Source organism: Ochotona princeps, chromosome 20 (genome assembly GCF_030435755.1).
Source record: "Ochotona princeps isolate mOchPri1 chromosome 20, mOchPri1.hap1, whole genome shotgun sequence".
NCBI classification, from domain to species: Eukaryota; Metazoa; Chordata; class Mammalia; order Lagomorpha; family Ochotonidae; genus Ochotona; species Ochotona princeps.
The window spans coordinates 22,058,343-22,077,749 of NC_080851.1; the positions used below are offsets into that span (position 1 = coordinate 22,058,343).

Genomic DNA, 19,407 nt, shown 5'->3' on the forward strand with positions numbered 1-19,407 from the left:
GGTGGAGAACCCAAATAGCTATGGTGATGAGGGTTGGGTCAAGCCGAAGCCTGAAGCCTGGACCTCCATCCTGGCCTCCCAGGGACATGGCTATTTATGTGTGATTTCCTCTTGGTTTTGTCTCTCTAAATGACCTCCTTTGGTGAGTTTTTTCGCAGGGCAGCAGCCTGATTGTATCAGTGCATGTGTGTGTGGGCATTGATGAATACACAAAAAGGAGTCTAACTGGAATTTGGCTACTGAGTGATCATTAGGTTGATTTGCTCGTGCAGTGATGTTCTCTGTGGTTTTAGCCTCAGTAAAACTAGATATATAAATATGATTTATAAGTTTCTGACATAGTTTATAATTTTATTTTGAAATTTTACTTTAAAGGTGGGTGATGAGCCTAATGGTTAAGATACCTGTCGGAATTCCTGGGTAGAACACCACAGCCTCTTGGCTTCCGACTCCTGGCTCTTGCTAATGCAGACACTGGGAGGCAGTGCTAACAGTTCAGATAATTGAGCTCCTGACTCCTACATGGGAAGCCAGAATTGCATTACCAGCTCCTGGCTTTGGCCCAGTTCATTCTTGGCCATTGCAAACATTTGAGGAAATGAACAAGTGGATGAGACCTCTCTCTGTCTACCTCATACAAGAGTAAATACATAAAATTTTTTAAATGCAACTATACTTTGTAGTTTTGTATGTCAGTCAGATATGTTGGTTTTTCTTAATGATTTCTACCTTGACATTCTTAGAGAAGTATTTTCCTGTTCTAATTAGTGAAGAATTCTTCCCAAACTAAGCTCATGGTGTGCTTGGAATCTTTAACCTATTTTATTAAATCCCCTTCATCCCTGTTTTGCTCCCTAACTTCCTACAGTGAATGTGTATTAAGTTCCTATCCTGTTCAGTGTTTTGGTGGTGAGGAAATACAGTGAACAATGGTGACACAGTTTCTGCTGCCCTGGAGCTGATGGCCTAATGAGGAAAACATAACAAGCACAAATCAAATAAACACAGATTATAAGATCACAGCAGTAGGTGTTAACCCTGCTGACGAAATGGAATGACATAATGAATCAGGATGACCTCTGTGTGTTGGCTTCCAGGCTTCCTATGTCTTCACAGCAGTGTGGACTCGTTTAGCTCAGAAGTCTACTGGTGCCAGCTTGGCTATTGACACCTCTGGTTGTTTTAGCCATTGAGAATCTGCCTATTTTGCATAGGTGCTCTGTAAAACTGAGCCTACCACCTGCCAGTCTTAGGGAGATGAGCCCAGCCCCAGAGCTCCGTACACATTGGAGGATGCTGCTTAGATACCAGGGAAGTTTAAGGGCAAAGGGAGCAGTGTGCAGGAAAGTCTTCAGGCAGCCTAAGGCCAGATGTGTTCAAAAGACAGGGACGTCAATGTGCTGGTGATTTCTCTGCTGTTTGTTTTTTCTTAACCTTGTTCTCTCTTTTCATCTCAAATGTATTTTTCTTAAATCCCAAATTCTTACATGTATTTGTTTCTTGCCTTTGATCTTGTTCCCTTACTATAAACATAGAATGGATTTTCAGTTATTAAAATTCTAACATGTCATTCAGTAAATTTCCAAAATCTTCTTCATATAAATCTCTATAATTAGTTCAACGTTTATTCCTATGCATTCGGTGTTTTGATTGCTACTAAAAATCTTTTGCATTATATTTTCTAATTGGTAATTTCAAGTATGCAGAAAAACTAATTGTATTTTATTTTTCATCAACTTCTTTGATTAAATTTCTGATTTGATCTAATGATTTTTCAAAAGCAAGCTTCTGTTTCCTTCTTAGTCACATTGCTTGAAGACTGACAATTTCGATCATTTCTCACCTTTATTTACATTGCATTATTTTCTTACGGCATTGCGTCAGCTACATAGACTGAATTGCAGACTCTGTGTTCATTGATCTTTCTGTTGCTCTTTTTCAGAGGGTGATCAATATTTTTCATGATCTTTAAATTTTGCAAAATCAAGAATACACCCGTTCTCTGGGTTTGAACATACTCTGATGTTTTATTCTGAAATGAGAATTTCAGATCACAAAGGGACAGAGACCAGCCAAGTGCTTTCCCTGGAGACTACTGAAGCGGTCTCCAGTTGTCCTATTTGCACTGCAGCGAGCTAGCTCAAGACAGGCCTGAAAAGCCAGAGTGGTGCTGGCCCCTGCCTTGCCATGGAAATGATGAGACACGGTAAATTCTCACTCAATGTCATTAAGGGTGGTATGACATGCATGGTGATGTCCTGTTCGTCTATGGTGACTCCATTACCAGATTTTATTCTTTACAATTACTAATTTTCGGCATATACTAATTCAGGGACAGTTGCTTCTGTGGTGCTCTGTGGCTCCAGTATTTTTGTGCTGCAGTTGTATAGATTATTTTTCTTTCATTTGTGTAGCTTGGCTGTTACATTAGATACCTCCCTCACTGAACCTCACAGGCAAAAGATATTCTAGGGTGCATATGGAACCATTTCCATTTAATAAAATGCAGGTTGCACTGCATACTACAATGCACCTTTAATGTAATGATAATAATGCAAGAAGTCACCCCTCATTGAGAACCTCTTATAACCTGTGTACTATGCTAAGGTACTTTGATATGCATATACTGTCTCATTCAATCTTCAGATTCTATTTCCCTCATCAGAATTTGGGGCCTTAATAATGAATTAACTTGGCACATTCACCCAGCTTCCTAAGCCTAGAATTAAGTTTGACCCCCAATGCTAGTACTCTATCCCTAACCACTCCATGCCTACCACCAAACACTGCCCTGCAGGAAGCCTTGAATGCATTGTTTTCAAACTGCCTGAATTCAAAAAGCTTTGGAGGAGGGAGTTAAGAAAATCCAGCTTTCTGGGTTCCACCTTGGGCTTGTTGAGTCAGGCTATCAGCTTTCTCTCCTGTTCTGAATACACCTGATTTCCACAAGCACTTCACAGTGTATCAGAAGAGAGAAAAATTCCGATCTTGGGAGAAAAGAACAGATGTGAGGAAGTGAAGCTGTGTGGGCTGAACAAAGACTGCCAGTTCTGGAGGAAAGCTTCAGCGATGTGCCTTGCTTCTCCAGAGTTCTTTGTCTTGCTTCTCCCCGTTGGTTTCCATGGCCATTCATTATGCTGTTTAGGAATTTTCCTTTTTGCTAGCTGTAGCATCTGAAAGATCGTGTGATAAGAAGTTATAAAAACAAAGCTGGGGCTGGCACTGTGGCACAGTGGGCTAAACCACCCTTGTGTAATGCTTTCATCCCTTAGGGGCACCAGGTTGAGTCCTGGATGCTCTGCTTTTGATTCAAGTCCTTGCTAATCTACCTGAGAAAACAGCAGAAGCTGGCCCCAGCGCTTGTGCCCTTACAAGCACTGTATGTCAGACCTAAATGGGGTCCGAGATTCCTGGCTCAGCCCTGGTGTTACCATAGCCACTTAAGGAGTGTAGCAGTGGATGGAAGATCTTTGTCTCTTTCTCTCTCTCCCTCTCTGTCTGTAAATACTTTGACTTTTGGTAAACATAACAGCATCTCTGAAAAAACTAAAAAATCAGTATGGATTATAATTCTTGAAAGACCAGCGAATAATGCAAGCTTGGCAGCAAAGGTTAAAATGAAAGTATATAATGGATGATTATCTTTCTTGATAATGACATATTCTTTTCTATTAATAGGCTTGATTGACACATAATAACCACATTATTATGGAGTACAATATGATATTTTAATACAAGTACATAATGTGCAGTGATCAAAGAAATATAATTAGCATATCTGTCACCTTAAACGTTGATCGTTCCTTTGTGTACAAAGCCATGTATTTTAGATTTTTTTGAAATATATACCATTTTTTTGGAAATATGAGACTAATTCCTTAATGAGAGAGATAACTGAATTCTAGTTCAATCAAATTGATGAATTTTTTTCTAGGATATATGTAGAAATTGAGTTGCCTATTTAATGTGATTGTTATAAAGATGAAATAAAGACCTTATTTTACTATGATTATAATCATATTTATTGTTATAAATTGTAACTGGAATAAATGCTGAATGGGTAAGTGAAGAAGAAATTTGTGGTAAAATATTTTCATGGGGATTTGCAATGGAAATCTTAATGACTTATTCTTCCTTGGAATGTCTGCTAAAAATAGGTAATGACAGGCCAACCTTTATTTTTTACTGTTTAGAAATTTGCTCTCCCTTTCTCCTGCACATCACAGGATGCTTTGCTCAAATCCACAGGCACAGGGAGTCCTCCGGGAGAACCTGTCAGGCTGAGGATTCTTCCTGTTGTGACAGCAGCTGATTTGCTGATGGCATTTTTGGAGCAGGTGCTAATGAAGGTCACAGTGATGATCACTGGGGGCTGGGACATCACTCCACTATTAGTAGCCTTTGAGGCCAAATGAATTTTTGCTGGAAATAGTAACTGCGCTGTGCTTGGCTGGTCCAGGATCCCCTGGGGCTCTCCATCCAGGCGTAATGAGGTGCTCAGCAGAGATCCACCCCTTTCTGCAGAGCACTGCTGCCGTGGGCAGCACTGTCTGGGGATTACAGCAACCTCCATGGATGCATTCACTCAGGCTTAACCACTCACAGGTTCCCGAAGGACCAGTGCTTTACTCATCTTTTGGAAATGTTCATTCAGATTTGGTGAGGGTCACATTTGGTCTTTGGGCTGCGGAAGGCCATGAGGAGACAGGTCAGACAATGAGCCCCACACTTCCAGGGGAAATGGCCTTTCCATCCTCTCCACCTGGCTGGCTCTCCCTCCTGTGAAACTCAGAGGAAGAAAGTGTTCAGAGAAGATTTGCTGGCTCTTCCCGGAGCCGATCTCCAGTGGTGAAGATATTTCCATCTGCATTGATAATGGTGCATTGCACGGTAATTACTGCAGCCTTTTACATGTAAATTACAGGAAAATTATGAAATCCAGATGAGTCCAAAACAAATCACTATAGAGCAGAAACAAGCCAGCAAAACTTTTTGCTCTAAGAATTACTAACATCTAATGGCAAAAGCTTCTATTCTTTATTTTGTATTTATATACCTAGGAAAACTTCAATAAGTTCATGGAAAATGGGATTGAAAGATTAATTCATTTGGTTGCAAAAACTTTTCAAAATTGATGCTTATCAGGGGCCTCCAAAATGTTCTTGAAAATGCATATTTTGAAAAAGCTCTGCATGGATTTAAAAAATAATTTAAAAAGTATTCAAAAAACAGAGCTATAGAAGGGGAAGAGAGAAAGAGAGAGAAAGATCTCACTCATTGATTACTCCTCAAACAGCCATGGTTGGGCCTGGCTAGAACAAAGTTAAGATCCTGGAACTCCAGGTCTCCCACATGAGTGTAAGGTGTTAGAAATTGCCCCTGGATCCCTGCCTACTTAAGCCTATGTGGGAGGTCATAGGCATACGGTATACTGTGTCCCCTGCGGGAACCCATGACGGTGGTTTTGGCTAACTGAGACCTCAACCTGGCGTGTTCACTGGGCATGCAGCAAGACCAGTGGGCTGCACCCCAGTCTCTCTTCTCTGTCCTTGGATGAGCTATGCTGGGACTTTCTTGATATGCATCTCTAAAGAAGTCAGATGCCAGCCACAACCAACTTGCCAGCCACAGGTAGTGAATGTGACCTAGGGCATAGCTTCCAGCCATTCGTGTGGAACATGACCTATGACTTGGTTGGAGGGTCCAGAGAGATAGATATACCATCTAGACAGTTACAGTGTCATTGTTGGGTGGAAGAACTGTCGGGGAACACCCTTCTGCCTTCCCCTTTCCTGGTCTATATAAGTTGTGCTCACTTTACAATAAACAGACATATTCTATCAGACTGTTCCTGGTGGTTCTTGCGGCCGAAGAACACCATTGCTTGACCTCCTTGGTGGTCTCGGGGCCTGCTGGCAGGAAATCCCCACAGTCGGGTACCTAAAGTCTCGAGCCATCTTCTGCCTTAATAGTCACATTAGCAGACAGCTTATTGGAAGTGGAACAGCTGAGATTTGAATTGGCACTCTGAGATATAGTGCCAGCATCACAAACAGTAGCTTAACCCACATGCCACCAGTTACCCCAGATTTTGATATTTTTGTCACCCAAACCAAATTTATCTTTTAATTTCATTTTTATTATATATTTCAAGTATGTTTGTTTACACATATTTTTCAAAGACAGAATTATACTGCAATATTGGGTTTTGGCTTATTGTTTTTCTATAATATCTCACAGTTTACTGCTGTGTAAGTGAATTCTAGCCACATTTATTCTATTATATTTCATAATGAGAGGGAGTTAAGTCTATATAAGCAATTCCACCATTGTTTTATATTCTACTTTTAACTTTTGTTTTTTTTTTTATTTTTAGGCACTTGTTGCTAATTAGGTCTTTCTTTACTTAAAAACTGTTAAATAATTCTTAAGTAATTCCCTGTTTCCTGCTAATTGCTAAGTGTGTATGTGTATACATATTTATTCTGTTTCTAGTATGTCTGACATGTATGTTCAGTTTAAAACCACATCGTTCAACTATGCTTATCTGCATTGTAGTAATTTCAGGTGTCCCGTGCTGCACCATGTTCAACTGTAGGTCATAATTCTGGTCCAGCTCTACACTGATTGTGCAACACCTTTATATATTGTTTAAAACATCCATATTAATGCCATGGTGTTTATACCACGGCATATCTGCATGTCATCTGTTTTGTTTCATACATGAAAGTTAGCTTGATGGCATATGCGATCTACGGGTCATAAACTATCCAAAATATTTGTAGCTGTCTCCCACAATGTTCTGATATTGGGTTTGGCAAATGTAAAATCATTGTGGATGTTTTATGTGAATGCTGCTATTCTACCTAAAACATGAAGGCTTTCTGTTAGCATTTATAATTGCAGTGTCTGGCGAACAGGTGACAGAAGCATTTATTGGGTGTCTGGGCTGTTGTGTGTTGGTTTGTGTTTACAAGGAGGGAGCTCTCCCACCAGCCCTCCTGCCTTCATTTATTAAGCCCAGGAGGGAGGGGTTTCTCATGGTACAGCTTCGATTCTGCCTGTCCTCCTTTTTTTCTAGTTTTCGTCCAGAAATGCTCTTTGCTGTCCTCCATTTCTCCCCTTGAACTGTTTGCATTCGCTTAGACTATGCTGTCAGCCTTGTTAAATTTGTCTTTCCAGTAATTGATCAGTTTTCTGCATCATGCTTGCACATGACCATGCTTTGTGCCTTCTGGAGTCAGTGTTGCGCCAAGCCTTCTTCCTGCTCCTTGTTCTCCCAGGTCATTCTCTTCATCCCCCAATCCACCCTGCACCTTTGCCTACGGCCGTGCTTATATCTTCTTGTGGCCCTGGATGCCTTAAAAGCATTTCTTTAAAATGTCTGTTTCTTGAGTTGTTAAGGTACATATTTTAAGCGATTTCCTTTTCTTCTAAGACTTCCAGATTTTTCCCCTTGTCTTAATATAAAATACACTGTTACAGTTCCACAGATTCATGGTTGTTTACTGGGGTCTATCGTATACAGACGTGGGGGTATAATGGAACTTGCATCTCTGCATCCAGACGAAAGATGGAATCCCAATGAAACTGTTGGACACGTGTAGACAATGGGATGTTGGACTGTCTGACATTGTCTGTACCAACAATGTCAGGGTACACTTAAATAAGAGACTGATACAGTTATGATTCCTTATGAAGGACTACACTATTGTAACAAAATGGGAGAAATCTGACGGGTGTAGGAGTTTGGGGGGGAATCCCAGCCTACACAAAATTGTACCATACAATTCAAAATTCAAAATAAAAATATATTTAAAAATTCAAGTTTTTTTCCAAATTGATAATCAGAAGCAGATATGTCAAGTGAGTAACTCTTGTTCCTGCTGTTCATCATGTAGTGAACAAATAACACCTTTTCCCGCTAAGCATTGGAAGTTGGTCAACATGTTCAGCTCCAGGTCAGTTCCAAGTTTCTGGTAGGTCTTTATCCAGGGGAAGTCTTTCTCCCCTCCCTTTGACTGATTTCAAGGTTCTTTTTAAAAATATTAATTAATTAGTTAGTTAATTAGTTTTAGATTTTATGGTGCAGTTCTATAGGGTTTGGGATTCCCTCCACCAAGTTCCCTCCCCCCTGACTGATTTTCCCCATATTATTACAATAGTTTAGTCCTTCATAAGAAGCCATAATTCCATCAGTCTGTTATTTAAGTGTGACCCGACATTGCTGGTACAGACAATGACAGTGCAGCATCCTGTTGTCTAGATATGTCCAACAGTTTCATTGGGAGTCCATCCTTGATTTGAGAGTCGGGGTGCATATTGCATTGTATCTATTAATTTAAAAGGAAAGGAGGAAAGAAGAGTGAAGGAAGGGAGAAAGACAGAGAAGAGAGAGCTCGAGCTCTCGCTCTGCTGGGTCACTCCCCGCAAAAGCCTGTAGTGGTTAGAATGGACCAGACTGAAACTTGCTCAGGGTTTCCTACATGAGGGAGCAGGGATGGAAGTATCCTAGCAGTCCCAGCTGCCTACTAAGGAATGCAGTAGCAAGAAGCTGGATGTTGGGTGAAACTGGGACTCGAATCCAGGCATGGCAGCATCCCAAGTGGGGCCCTAGGGCTGCACCAAGTGCCCACCTCTGCTTAGTGTTCTTGATGTTTACTGTTAGGCCCATGCACACACACACACACACACACACACACACACACACACAGTGCAGCACTGTTTTAGACGACTTTTTTCATCTGACATGTTTGTATCTGAGGGACAGCAGAGCACATCCTGCCTGCTTTCCCAAGGGGACTTGTATTCTGTTCCAGCAAGCTAACCGTAGTATGAAGAGTCCCTGCCCTGCTCACCTCTCAGCACACTGGCATCTGCAGGTCAGGTCCATGGAGACGAGACCTGGGCCTCTGAGTGCTTTCATCTGCTCTCTGTTCCATGGACCTGATCCAGGAGTGGCAGGGGGAGCCCCTTGGCTTGATGTTTCTTAGCGCAGCTCCTTATGCCTTACAATTAGTGCCAGGTCCTCTCTGGTTCTGACATTCTATTGTCTGTTGCTGGTGGCTTTCCATAGTAATGAGTTTTCAATTTTTTTCTATATATTTTTGAAGTGAGAAAATGGGACAGGTTGTGTGGAGTGCTGGTTAGTCAAGCACAATCTTTGACTGAAAGGCCATTTACTTTTTTTTTTTTTTTTTGGCATAAGAGCATAGGAACAATCTGTCTGCAATTTAGGGACATACTCTGGCAGTGGTATGAGAATACATTTTGAATCTTCATTAAAAGAGAACAGGTATGAAATATATATTTACTTAGTAAGCTGCCAGCTGTTGAAAAATCCCTTTTGTAGCTCTCATCATGTTTCTGAAATTTAACAGTGTATAGAGAAGAATGGCATCATTATCTAGGGACAATGGTATTACTTTTTTTCTTTTTGTTTTCTCAGGGAAGATCTTTTCTAGGTCACCTGCTGCTTTTCCAAGGCTGGAAAGAATCCAGCATGCCAACGCTTTGTCTCCATACTCCTAAATCCTGAGAGAGAAAATGCTGAGCAGCATATCATGTCTGGCATCGGCATCGCAATGATCAGAGAAGAAACAGCATGCCTTCCATCTGCCCTCCTGAGATGAGCAGACACAAGGCATGTGCAGGTATGTACAGTCAGGGCATTTGCCCTCACCCGACCCCACTACAATCAGCCAGGGTGTCACTCTAGTTTCTGCTTGTTGCCTACAGCTCCCACATGTAGCTGTTAAGTATTGGGTGCTCACAGACTCCTGGCATGATAGCTCAGTTTGTTTTGTGTTTTTTTTTTTGACCAAAGTAATTGAATCTGGGAACTGCATATATATGTGTATTTCTGTTCAGATTCGGGGTGGTGGGTAACTCCCTCTGGCAATGGTCTCACGTTGCGTCATACCTTGTTGGATGGCGTTACATGGTAGTAACACGTGTGAGAGTGCTGAAGCACATGTGGAGAGAGAAGATAGCAACAGAGGAAGCAGGGGATCGTGCGTGAGGCAGTTTGGTTATTTGGTAACAGTTCACTCTCAAGGGAGCTCATATACCCACTGGAAGACCCTACTCACCCCCAAAAACAGCATTAATCTCTTCATTAGAGTGTCCATGACCCAGTCATCTCTCGGCAGGTCCCACCCCTTAAAAATCTTGCCATTTCTCAATCTCGTTATGTTGAGGTCAAGTTTCTAGCATGTGTATGTGAGGAGGGCCAACCACACCCAAGCCATGGCACAGTTACCACCTGTCACAGACTCTGGGTAGATTTCCAGAAAACACTTCTCATTTTTCACTTCTCTCCCTCTTGACAGTTTCTCACCAAGACAGTAGGGCTGGGAAAAGCATGGATTCTGATGTCAAATAAACCCATCACTTTGTTTCTCCTGGGGATTTTGGTGAGCATGTGACTTGCAATGTGTGTGTCTTACATACTAGTGTATGTCTATACAGAGCCCAGAGCTCATGTGTTGTAACTTCTCTACTACATCAATGCAACGGTTAGGTGGTGGGCTCTGGTACTTTGCTTTTCAGACCGTGGCTGCTTCCTCCCTGGATCTCAGACTTGCAAACAGGCAATGTCAGCAAAGAACCCGACTACCATTCTCTCCCATACTAAACTATATGACTACCAACTCCAACACTTCTTGATCTTAAATACAGGCATGCCCTTAGCCATAAAGGAACTGTTTCTGTCCTTGCTCTCTGGCCCTGGAAGCTTGCATGAGATAGTAGGAAATCAAGCGATGGATAGTTTCAGAGCAGTGCAGTCATGAAAACAATCTTCCAAAACAGAGTCTTCAAGTGGAGTCAGGACTTCCTGGGATCTCTTAAGATCCTTTTCTGGGGGGTCTGAAAAGCCATAACTATTTTCACAACTAGCCTAAGCTGCCATTTGCCTTTTTCGTCTCCATCGCTCTCATGAATACGGGGGAGCTTTCCAGAGGCTGCATGGTGAGTGATGTCCCAACAGGCAGGGAAGAAATGTGCCATCTTCCGGTTTCCGTGAACTTGGCCCGAGATCTTGACTTCCCTGCAGAGCAGTGAAAGCAGACAGCCTTCAAACACTTCACCTCTACCCATCAGGCTGTGTGGAGCTTCCACTTCCACCAACCTTCCCACTTCAAGACTGGCTTATCGCTTCTGATCCCGGGAGGTCATCCTCTCTACACATGAGCAAAGTGACTGTGTTTCCTTTACTCGATTTTATAATTTGGAGGATGGGTTGAGGGAGGGCTTCCAAGGAGGAATTCCAGAGGCAGTTTTCATCTTGCATGTTGAGTTGATTCTTCATCTTTTTGTACATTTATCCTCAACATCAAAAGACTGCCAACAAAACCAGGACCATACAGACTCCATTAAAGAGACAAACTCCTTCAGAAAAGTGAGGGTATGTTCTTGTTTTCTGAATTCTTAAGTTCACAGTTGCTATCTATTGCTCTACCAGGGTGGAGCTGACGATTGCAACTGGGAACCAGTAATCATGGCTGCTTGTCAGGGAGGTATCCCCCAAACAGACCCTTTTCAGAAACCACCAAAGGCCCTTCCCCAAGATCATGCCACTTGTCACTTGCTTGCACAAGACAGTGGTTTATGGGGCCAGCACCTCACATGAATCTCTTAGAGAGTTTTTTTCTTTCCCATTTAAATTTTAATAAAACTAGCAGATGGAATTTCAAGCTGTACCATTCAGCAAGAGAATTAATATACTGAAATGTAGCCTTTTGACAGATACCCAGATGAGAATAAGGCTATCAGGGCGAGTAAATGGGGAAAACATAATTAGGGAAAGAAGGAAACTGGAGACAGAACTGAGATGATTACATAAACCCATTGAGGGATGAATAAAGGGCTTTTTCTCAGAAGTAATTAAGTCTCCTTCTTAAATCCACATGCTCTATTTTGGCTCATACGCTTAAATACATCTCTGTTTACATTGTTTCTCTGCTCAAGGAGTTCCTGAGGATACAATAGACTGACACTTCAGCTCTAGGTCTAGGTGCTCCCCTGAGTCTGGCCTCCACCTGTGTCCTCAGCAGTGATTGTTAACCTTCAGTGCATGTTCCAGTTACCGGGGAACTTATCTATCAACTATGCCCTCACCTCTGTACCACAATAACCTGCTAGTCATACCACTGTATACGTCTTATTATACCTATCATTCAGATTTGGTAGCTAGATGGGTTTGAATGTTGCAAATAACCCCAATCTGAAAAAAAAGAAGAAAAATATCCACAACAACCACAAAGCAAGAATATAAATTGCAATATTTCAGTGAAGAACTTGAAGAGTCTCGGTTCGTTATGCAGGGCCTCTGACAGTGCAATTAAATTACTCACGTATATATGCTGCGGGTTAGACCTTCTGATACAGACATTCTAGAAACAGACAAAATAAAACAAAGTCCTCGGTATCCGTATCTTAACGGTGGCAGAGAATACAAACAAGCAGCTGTAATACAGGTGGAAATGGTAACACAGGTGGAAAGTAGAAATGGTGTGAAGAGATACAGATCAGCTGTAATGGGCCAAGGGAGCTCAGCTGGTGATGTTGCTGGAGTAATTAATGGGGCCTGATCCCCAGAGATGCTGATTTACTGCCCAGGGTAGGACCCAGATTTTTGGCAGGGTTTGTCCTTTGAGTTGAATGTGCAGCCAATACCAAGAAATGCTGCAACTTAGTCGCTTTCACTACTTGCAGGTGGCTCTAAGGCCATGGGAAGGACATGTACCTGAGAAGTGTCGGCCCAAGTCTCTACTTTCCTGAAGACTGGCAGCAGATAACCCAAGGTAATGTTTCTGGGGCGGACGAGGTTCTAGAAACCTCATGTACCTTATCTCATGGATTTTCTACCCTGGCAGCCCATTGAAGTCATCTAAGGAGCTCTGAAAGGCTCTTGTCTTAACTTGGCCCCAGGCTGATGAAATTAGGATGTGGTGTGAGACTGGGAGGCTGGTGTGTGTGTGTGTGTGTGTGTGTGTGTGTGTGTGTGTGTGTGTGTGTGTGCTTTATACACATTTTAATTGCTCTTAAAGTTGAATCTTACAGGATAGTGAATGGCAACTACTGTTCATAGATTCTATTAGGTACTCCAGAACCTATGAGCACAGCCATGAACCATATAACATTTCATTCAGTGGCAGAAGGCAGATGCGATAATGGTGCCTATGGTTCTAATGGTGCTGATTGTTGGGTTACCCAGTGAGGCACAGCCATTGTGAAGTCACAGCACAAGACATTATCTCCGTGCATGTGATGCTGCTGGTTGTCTGATTATGTGTAGTACATGCTATTTGCCGATGATAATAAGTGAAAATGTTAGCTATTCTTTTAAGTCATTTTTAGAGTGTACTTTAGAGTGTGCTTGCTGTGAAACAACATTCTTAGACTGGCAGCAGCCTGGCACGTCTCTCCACGTATCAGAGTCTATTGACTCCAGCAGGAGACGTGTCCAGCCTGGCCTATCTATGTTTGTGTAAGTTCCTGCCGTGAAGGTCACACTGCAAAGAAATCCCTCTAGTAACATGTTTTTCTGAGTGTGTCTGACTGCATCTATGGACCGATTGTGGAGTGCCTATCCTCTTACCACACAAACTTGCTTGCCGTTTTCTGCAAGCACCACATACCTCTTGGCAGGTTGTTTCTGTTCCAGGAGCTCTTCCTCCCTTCCCTCTTCAGATCCATGTCTTTATGAATTCACTCATCAGAACACAATTTCATCTTTTCTGAAACCCCTTAGGGCTTCATGTTACCCATTCAACCACAATGAAGCAGTTATTCCAGTGTGTAGAAGGTTTTGCTCTTTCTTTTATGATTGGTTTAATAAATTTAGTAGTTAAAAGACAACCTTCTTTTTCTTTCTTCCTGTCCTGGGATAGGGACTACCTGAGTGTCCACCAGGATTGAACACATGCAGGGGTGAAAGTGAGGATGGTACATCCTGGTCGCTCCTTCCACTTCCTGCTCATGTGTGCACAGGGAGGCAGCAGGTGGTGGCTCAAGTTCTTGGGTTTTTGTTACTCTTATGGGAGACCAAGACAGTGGTCTTTGTTTTGTGGGCAGTGGCCAGGCCCAGCCCTGACTGCTGCGACCATTTGGGGTGGGAAATCTCTATGCCTCAGTCTTCTTTTTAAATAAATAAATGAATTAAACTTTATTTTTCTTAAAAAAAGGACACTGATATGCAAAGAAGGATGGCTATGTGAGAAGAAAAGATTTTGATAGCCATCTCTAAGAGGCTGAAGTAAACCAACACTGTCACTGTGGGCTTGTGGCTCTCAGAGCTCTGAGAACAGACATCTTTTTAGTTTAAAGCACCTGCTATGTGATTTGTTATGGCATCCCTGGCACATGAATGCAGCAGCCTCAAACCAGGATGGGGGAGAAGGGCTTAGGGTCTGGATCCCCATGCCTTCCACCTTTGCTGAACTGCTAACACAGCCAGGCTCAGGGCCCAGTCTATAACAGAACATTCTATGATGAAGGCAGGATGATCTCCATTATCACTCTGCTGTCTGAGCTGGAACGTGTATCCAAACATACTGTGGTGCCCTTAGCACCTAGAGCGATGCCTCATCATAGTATTTAGTATTTGTGGACTGACTAAATAAGAGAAGCATGGAGTTGTAATATATTGATCTTGCGAGTAGATTGCAAAGCACCAGGAGACTTAGAGTTAACATTACAACTGACTTCTCAGCCACATTCCTTCTCTATGGGCCAAGAGCCAGATAGTTCTGTGATTAAGTGACGAAAGGCACTTCATAAAGGTAACTGGCACTCATTATAGCAAAAATTGTTTAATTAGAAGGCTTATAAAATGATAAAAACTTTCCCCTCAACCTTTGCAGTGGAAATCTCTAGTTAAAAGCACAGGACCTTTGGAAGTGGATGGTTTGTGGCCTCCTAAAGATCATAGTGATAACCGCTTCATTGTAGAGATGAAAAGATGGAGACTCAGCCAGGTGAAGTGCCCTGCCCGAGGCAAAGGGCACTAGTGGTGGAGCAAAGGCAGGAACAGGAATAAAAGCAGTTTGTCTAAAGGAGAAAGAGCCTTCCTGTGAGGAGAGTTGATTGCCTTTAGCTAAATTATCCCTATAGTGATCAGACAATGCCCCTTTTTTCTGCTTGAGAGAAACCAATTTTCTTTATGAACATCGACCATCTCTTCTGAGAAAAGGGAACAAGGATGGCATTGTGTAGCCACTGTAAGAATAATCTCAATAAAAACATGTGCAGTTATTCAGATGGTAGGCAACTAAGCAACCTTTGGTAGAAAAGAGTGAGGCTCCGGTAGAGGGTTTCTCAGCATGAAGAAGGCAAGAACACGAAGAGTGCCAGAAGAGAATATCAAAAAAACTTGAATTCAGGAAATGAACTTCCATGTATGCAGTGTCTGTTCTGTGTTCCTTCTATCTGCTGGGAACACTTCGACATTATGGAATAAAAGGTGAAAGACATACATCAGTGAACTAATAAATCACTTTGATCTGAAGATCAAATGAGCTTACCCTACAACTAGCTGAACTGCTGTAAGGACCAATAAATAGATACAATTAGGTGAAAGTATAAATTCTCAAAGGAAAAGAAGTATCTCTGGAAACAAAAGACAAACTCTGAAAATCTATGAAGGAAGAAACCCCAGGCTGCCTTTGGACTTCTCCTTTGCAACACAAAATGCCAGAAGTCAATAGACGAACAGCCATGGAAATTTGAATAGTTGAGCTCAAGGTTTCTATACCTATTTGTATTGTCATTATGACAGAAGAAAGAGAAAAACTCATTCAGAAATGCTAGGTGCTTGGGAATTCTATTCAGGTACCCATTCAGAAAGGAAAAAAGAAAATACGACCCAAAGTAGTATAGAAAGTTGAGAACTATATAGGAACAGAGGAACCAAAAATGGAGAAGTCCACTCTTGGTGATCAGAGAAACACACATTGATAATTATTGTGAATATAGTCATAAAGCAGAATGCAGATGACAAAAATATTTCAATGGGATATTCAAATGCTTGGTAAACAAATGTAATAAAAAAACTATAGATTAATTTTAATATAAATAAAATGTAAATCAAAGTAAGTGAAAAGTTACATATATGAAAAATATTCGCTTAGGAATCAAATAATAGTAGAAATTTATAAAACAAACCTTGGTTTAAAAATTGTAGGAGAGCATGAGAAAAATTGTTGTGAAAGCTGTTTAATAGTACTTTTTATTACCCATGAATATCAATTGGGCAGGAAATATGCAAAAATAGAAACATTTGAAAGATCACAATTAGTAAGGAAACATTAAAAAGGAAAACTACAAAGAGCCTATTGAGAGACTGGATATGGATGTGGACAAGAGCCAGACTACAAAAATAGAACTGAGTCCCGATCTGCAGCAATCGCCTCAGGAATCCAACCTACCGTCTGCATTACCCAATTCAGTAAGTCAAGCTACCATCCACAGAAACCAGTCCAGCGAGCCAAACAATACTCTTGCAGTAATTGGCCTCAAACACCCAGAGCTTAACTTGATAGCAGGTCGATTTCCGTTATGTCCTAATGTTAGACCAACACACCAACAACAAACCTAACTAATCCAGCCGCAGAGAGCTGTGCTTCTAGTTAGCTTGCCTACAATTTCTCAGGCAAACAGGCTCATCAGAGCCTGATGGCCTTACCTTCTTTTCTATGGTAAGAATTCTCTCCAATCTCCAAGCCTTGGAGACGCCAACACAAATGACATTGGCTGACTCACTTGCTGTAACAATTGATGAATACATAATCATATCTTGTTCTCATTTGGGTGATCTTTGTTTATTTTCATGACATAAAGTATGTCCTGTTTTCATAGACAAATATTTTCTAAGATAATGATTAAATATTACTCTTCAAAGATACTTCTAATACATCCTAAGGAACCTAAATCGCTTCAAATAGACCACAAGACAAAATAATTGAGTGCAAATGATGAAATGGTAAATAAAATTAAAGCTACCTAAAAATTAAGACATAACAACTGGCCGTTTCCTGGTATGGAAAACGAAATGTTTCAGTACTTAAATATCTAGAAAACAAGCATTCACATCTCATATAAACATGTATGACTTCAGAAAAATTCAGGCTTTCATGTGTTTTATACAAATAAGATTTCAAATAGCTGAATTAAGTGTGCAACTCAAAAGTCGGGGAAACATGAAATTGTGCACAGGACAGGGGCAGTGAGCCCCACAGACATCCTTGGACAACACAGCACCCCTAGTCCCACCTCCCTTGCTGGGCCTCCAATACTCTTGAAACTCAGGTAATTTATCAGAGGACTGGGATGGGAAAGAATTCCTAGGCTCATTAGTAAACCAGTCTCCAAAAAGTGCTTTGAGGCAAAGCTAATTTCCTTTCCAAATATGAGAAGGTTTGGCCTACCAGAGAAAGCAAATTATTTGAATGGATGCCAAAGAAATATGTTTTCTCTCTTCCCTTTGTTGAACATTCAATGGGAATTACTCTAATTAGTCCCCCTTCTTTATTACATTTGAATAAAACAGACAAGTAAGTTCTGAAGATGATAAATGACTAATACATTTTAATTGGCACTTTAGCTCATAAAATGTAAACAGTCATTAAATTCATCCAGAAAATTGTTAGAATGGATGTGCTAAAAATTACAGAGTATGCCAAAATAGCAGCTTCTGTTTTCTTTCCAATCTCAAGATCCATCTTTCAGCCAAGATTCCCCAGTGTGTTTTTTCAGACCTTGGTGACCCAGAAGAACATTAGATGATTTGAAAGCCGTATGAATAACTTTCTTGAGTACTGTAAGTCCACTTCTGTATACTTTCCTCAGATGTATAATAAAGCATGCTTTCAAGTATTTAATTATGAGAATATTCATTGCTGATAATAGCATAAATGGGAGAAAAAAACCATAAATATCCAGCAGCAGGCATTTGTTTACATAAGAAGATGATGTTCCAACAGGTGGAATGTTATAGCACATGGCAGCTTGGTTGTAATGGCAACTTCTAGTTTTCACTTCAGTGACAAGAGTCAGACTTCCCTGATAATGAAACTCCTGGAAAGAGGATCAAATAATTCAAGTCATTTTGGAAGATCTGTCTTTAAGAGTGGTTTAGAGAATGACTGTGTCTGCATTTCTTCTTGTTTTTTTCAAGTACCGTAAGCACAAAATGATCAATATACCAACATAGCATACTTTAAGGAGGTATGTCATGAATTTCTCTAAGAATAATCTGTAGGAGAAAATTTGGTCCTCCTTCCAAGCCACACTGGAGAGCCAAAGACACAACTGAGCCAAATTCATTGTCCTGAACTAGAGGGCAAAGTCACGAAGAGCAAATCAAGTGAACAGGATTGTAAGTGAAATTTCAGACCTGCAACCTCAACTTCAACAAGTTGCTTAAAGGAGTTTAAATTAGTCTTTTTTTTTTTTTTTTTGCAGTGAATGAAGCAACAGTACTCACACCTAGTGACACCAACAATGACTACAGCTGCTCAGGACAAAGGCAGGAGATATGAACTCAACCCATGTCTTCCACATGGGGGTTAGAGACCCAAATTCTTAAGCCATCACAGGATGAGCATTAGCAGAGACTTGAAGCAAAGGCTCTTAGCTGTTCCGGCACACTGCCAGATGATGACCATGGGTGAAATGAAGCATGAGATGTGCATGGTTTCAGAGAACTTTCAGAGAAGTGATTCTGTGAGTTGGTGTTGGAACTAGCAATTAAACCACCAGCAGGGATGCCTACAACTTACAAAAGAATGCCTGGATTTAAATCCTTGCTTCAGGAGCTGGGTCCCTGTTAACTATGTGGGAGACCTGGGTTGAATTCATTTGCTTAACTTTGGCCTGGCCCAATCATGGTTACATAAATAGAGAATATTGCAAAAAAAAAAAAAAAGTGAACAGGTTTGGGAAGCATAGGGGTTGGGATGGGGACTTTGTTCTTCTGGGTCACTTTCCATGAAGAGAACCCTGGTGCTGCTGTAGAGGATGCAAGTCTAGCTAACTGCTTAGTTGTAAGTAACTGGGAGAATCACAGCATTTTCAAATATCCTCTGAGGTTTCTACTCAGGCCTTGTATTCTTCACCCCTAGTGGCTCACGCTGTATCCTACTCAACCTCTCTTATTGTGACACGTATTGGTATCAGCCTCTCTCAGTGTTGCTCCAACTAGTCCGTTACCCATACGCAGTTCACTCGTGCTACCCTTAGGACTTGAGGAAGGGTATGCTGTGGCAATTGAAAGTCAGGATTAAGATTTTCTGGGTTTGCATCTCTGATCCCGCACTCATTGCATAACCGAGAGCAAGGTCTGTTTGAGTCTTAATTTCCATGACTATTAAATTTCTATCATTGCAGTGATGCCAAACTTTGGAC

At 41.3% G+C, this 19,407-nt stretch overlaps 1 protein-coding gene and 1 long non-coding RNA gene across 3 annotated transcripts in view; one reads left to right on the plus strand and one right to left on the minus strand.

The window, feature by feature from the left end:
- Positions 1-19,407, minus strand: part of NPSR1 (neuropeptide S receptor 1) — a 117,550-nt gene that overhangs the window by 66,839 nt on the left and 31,304 nt on the right. The window lies entirely within an intron of this gene.
- LOC131482797 (uncharacterized) lies at positions 1,966-17,822 on the plus strand. Its single transcript, XR_009247298.1, has 3 exons — positions 1,966-2,206; positions 9,449-9,653; positions 17,758-17,822. It is a non-coding gene; the product is annotated as an uncharacterized LOC131482797 (long non-coding RNA).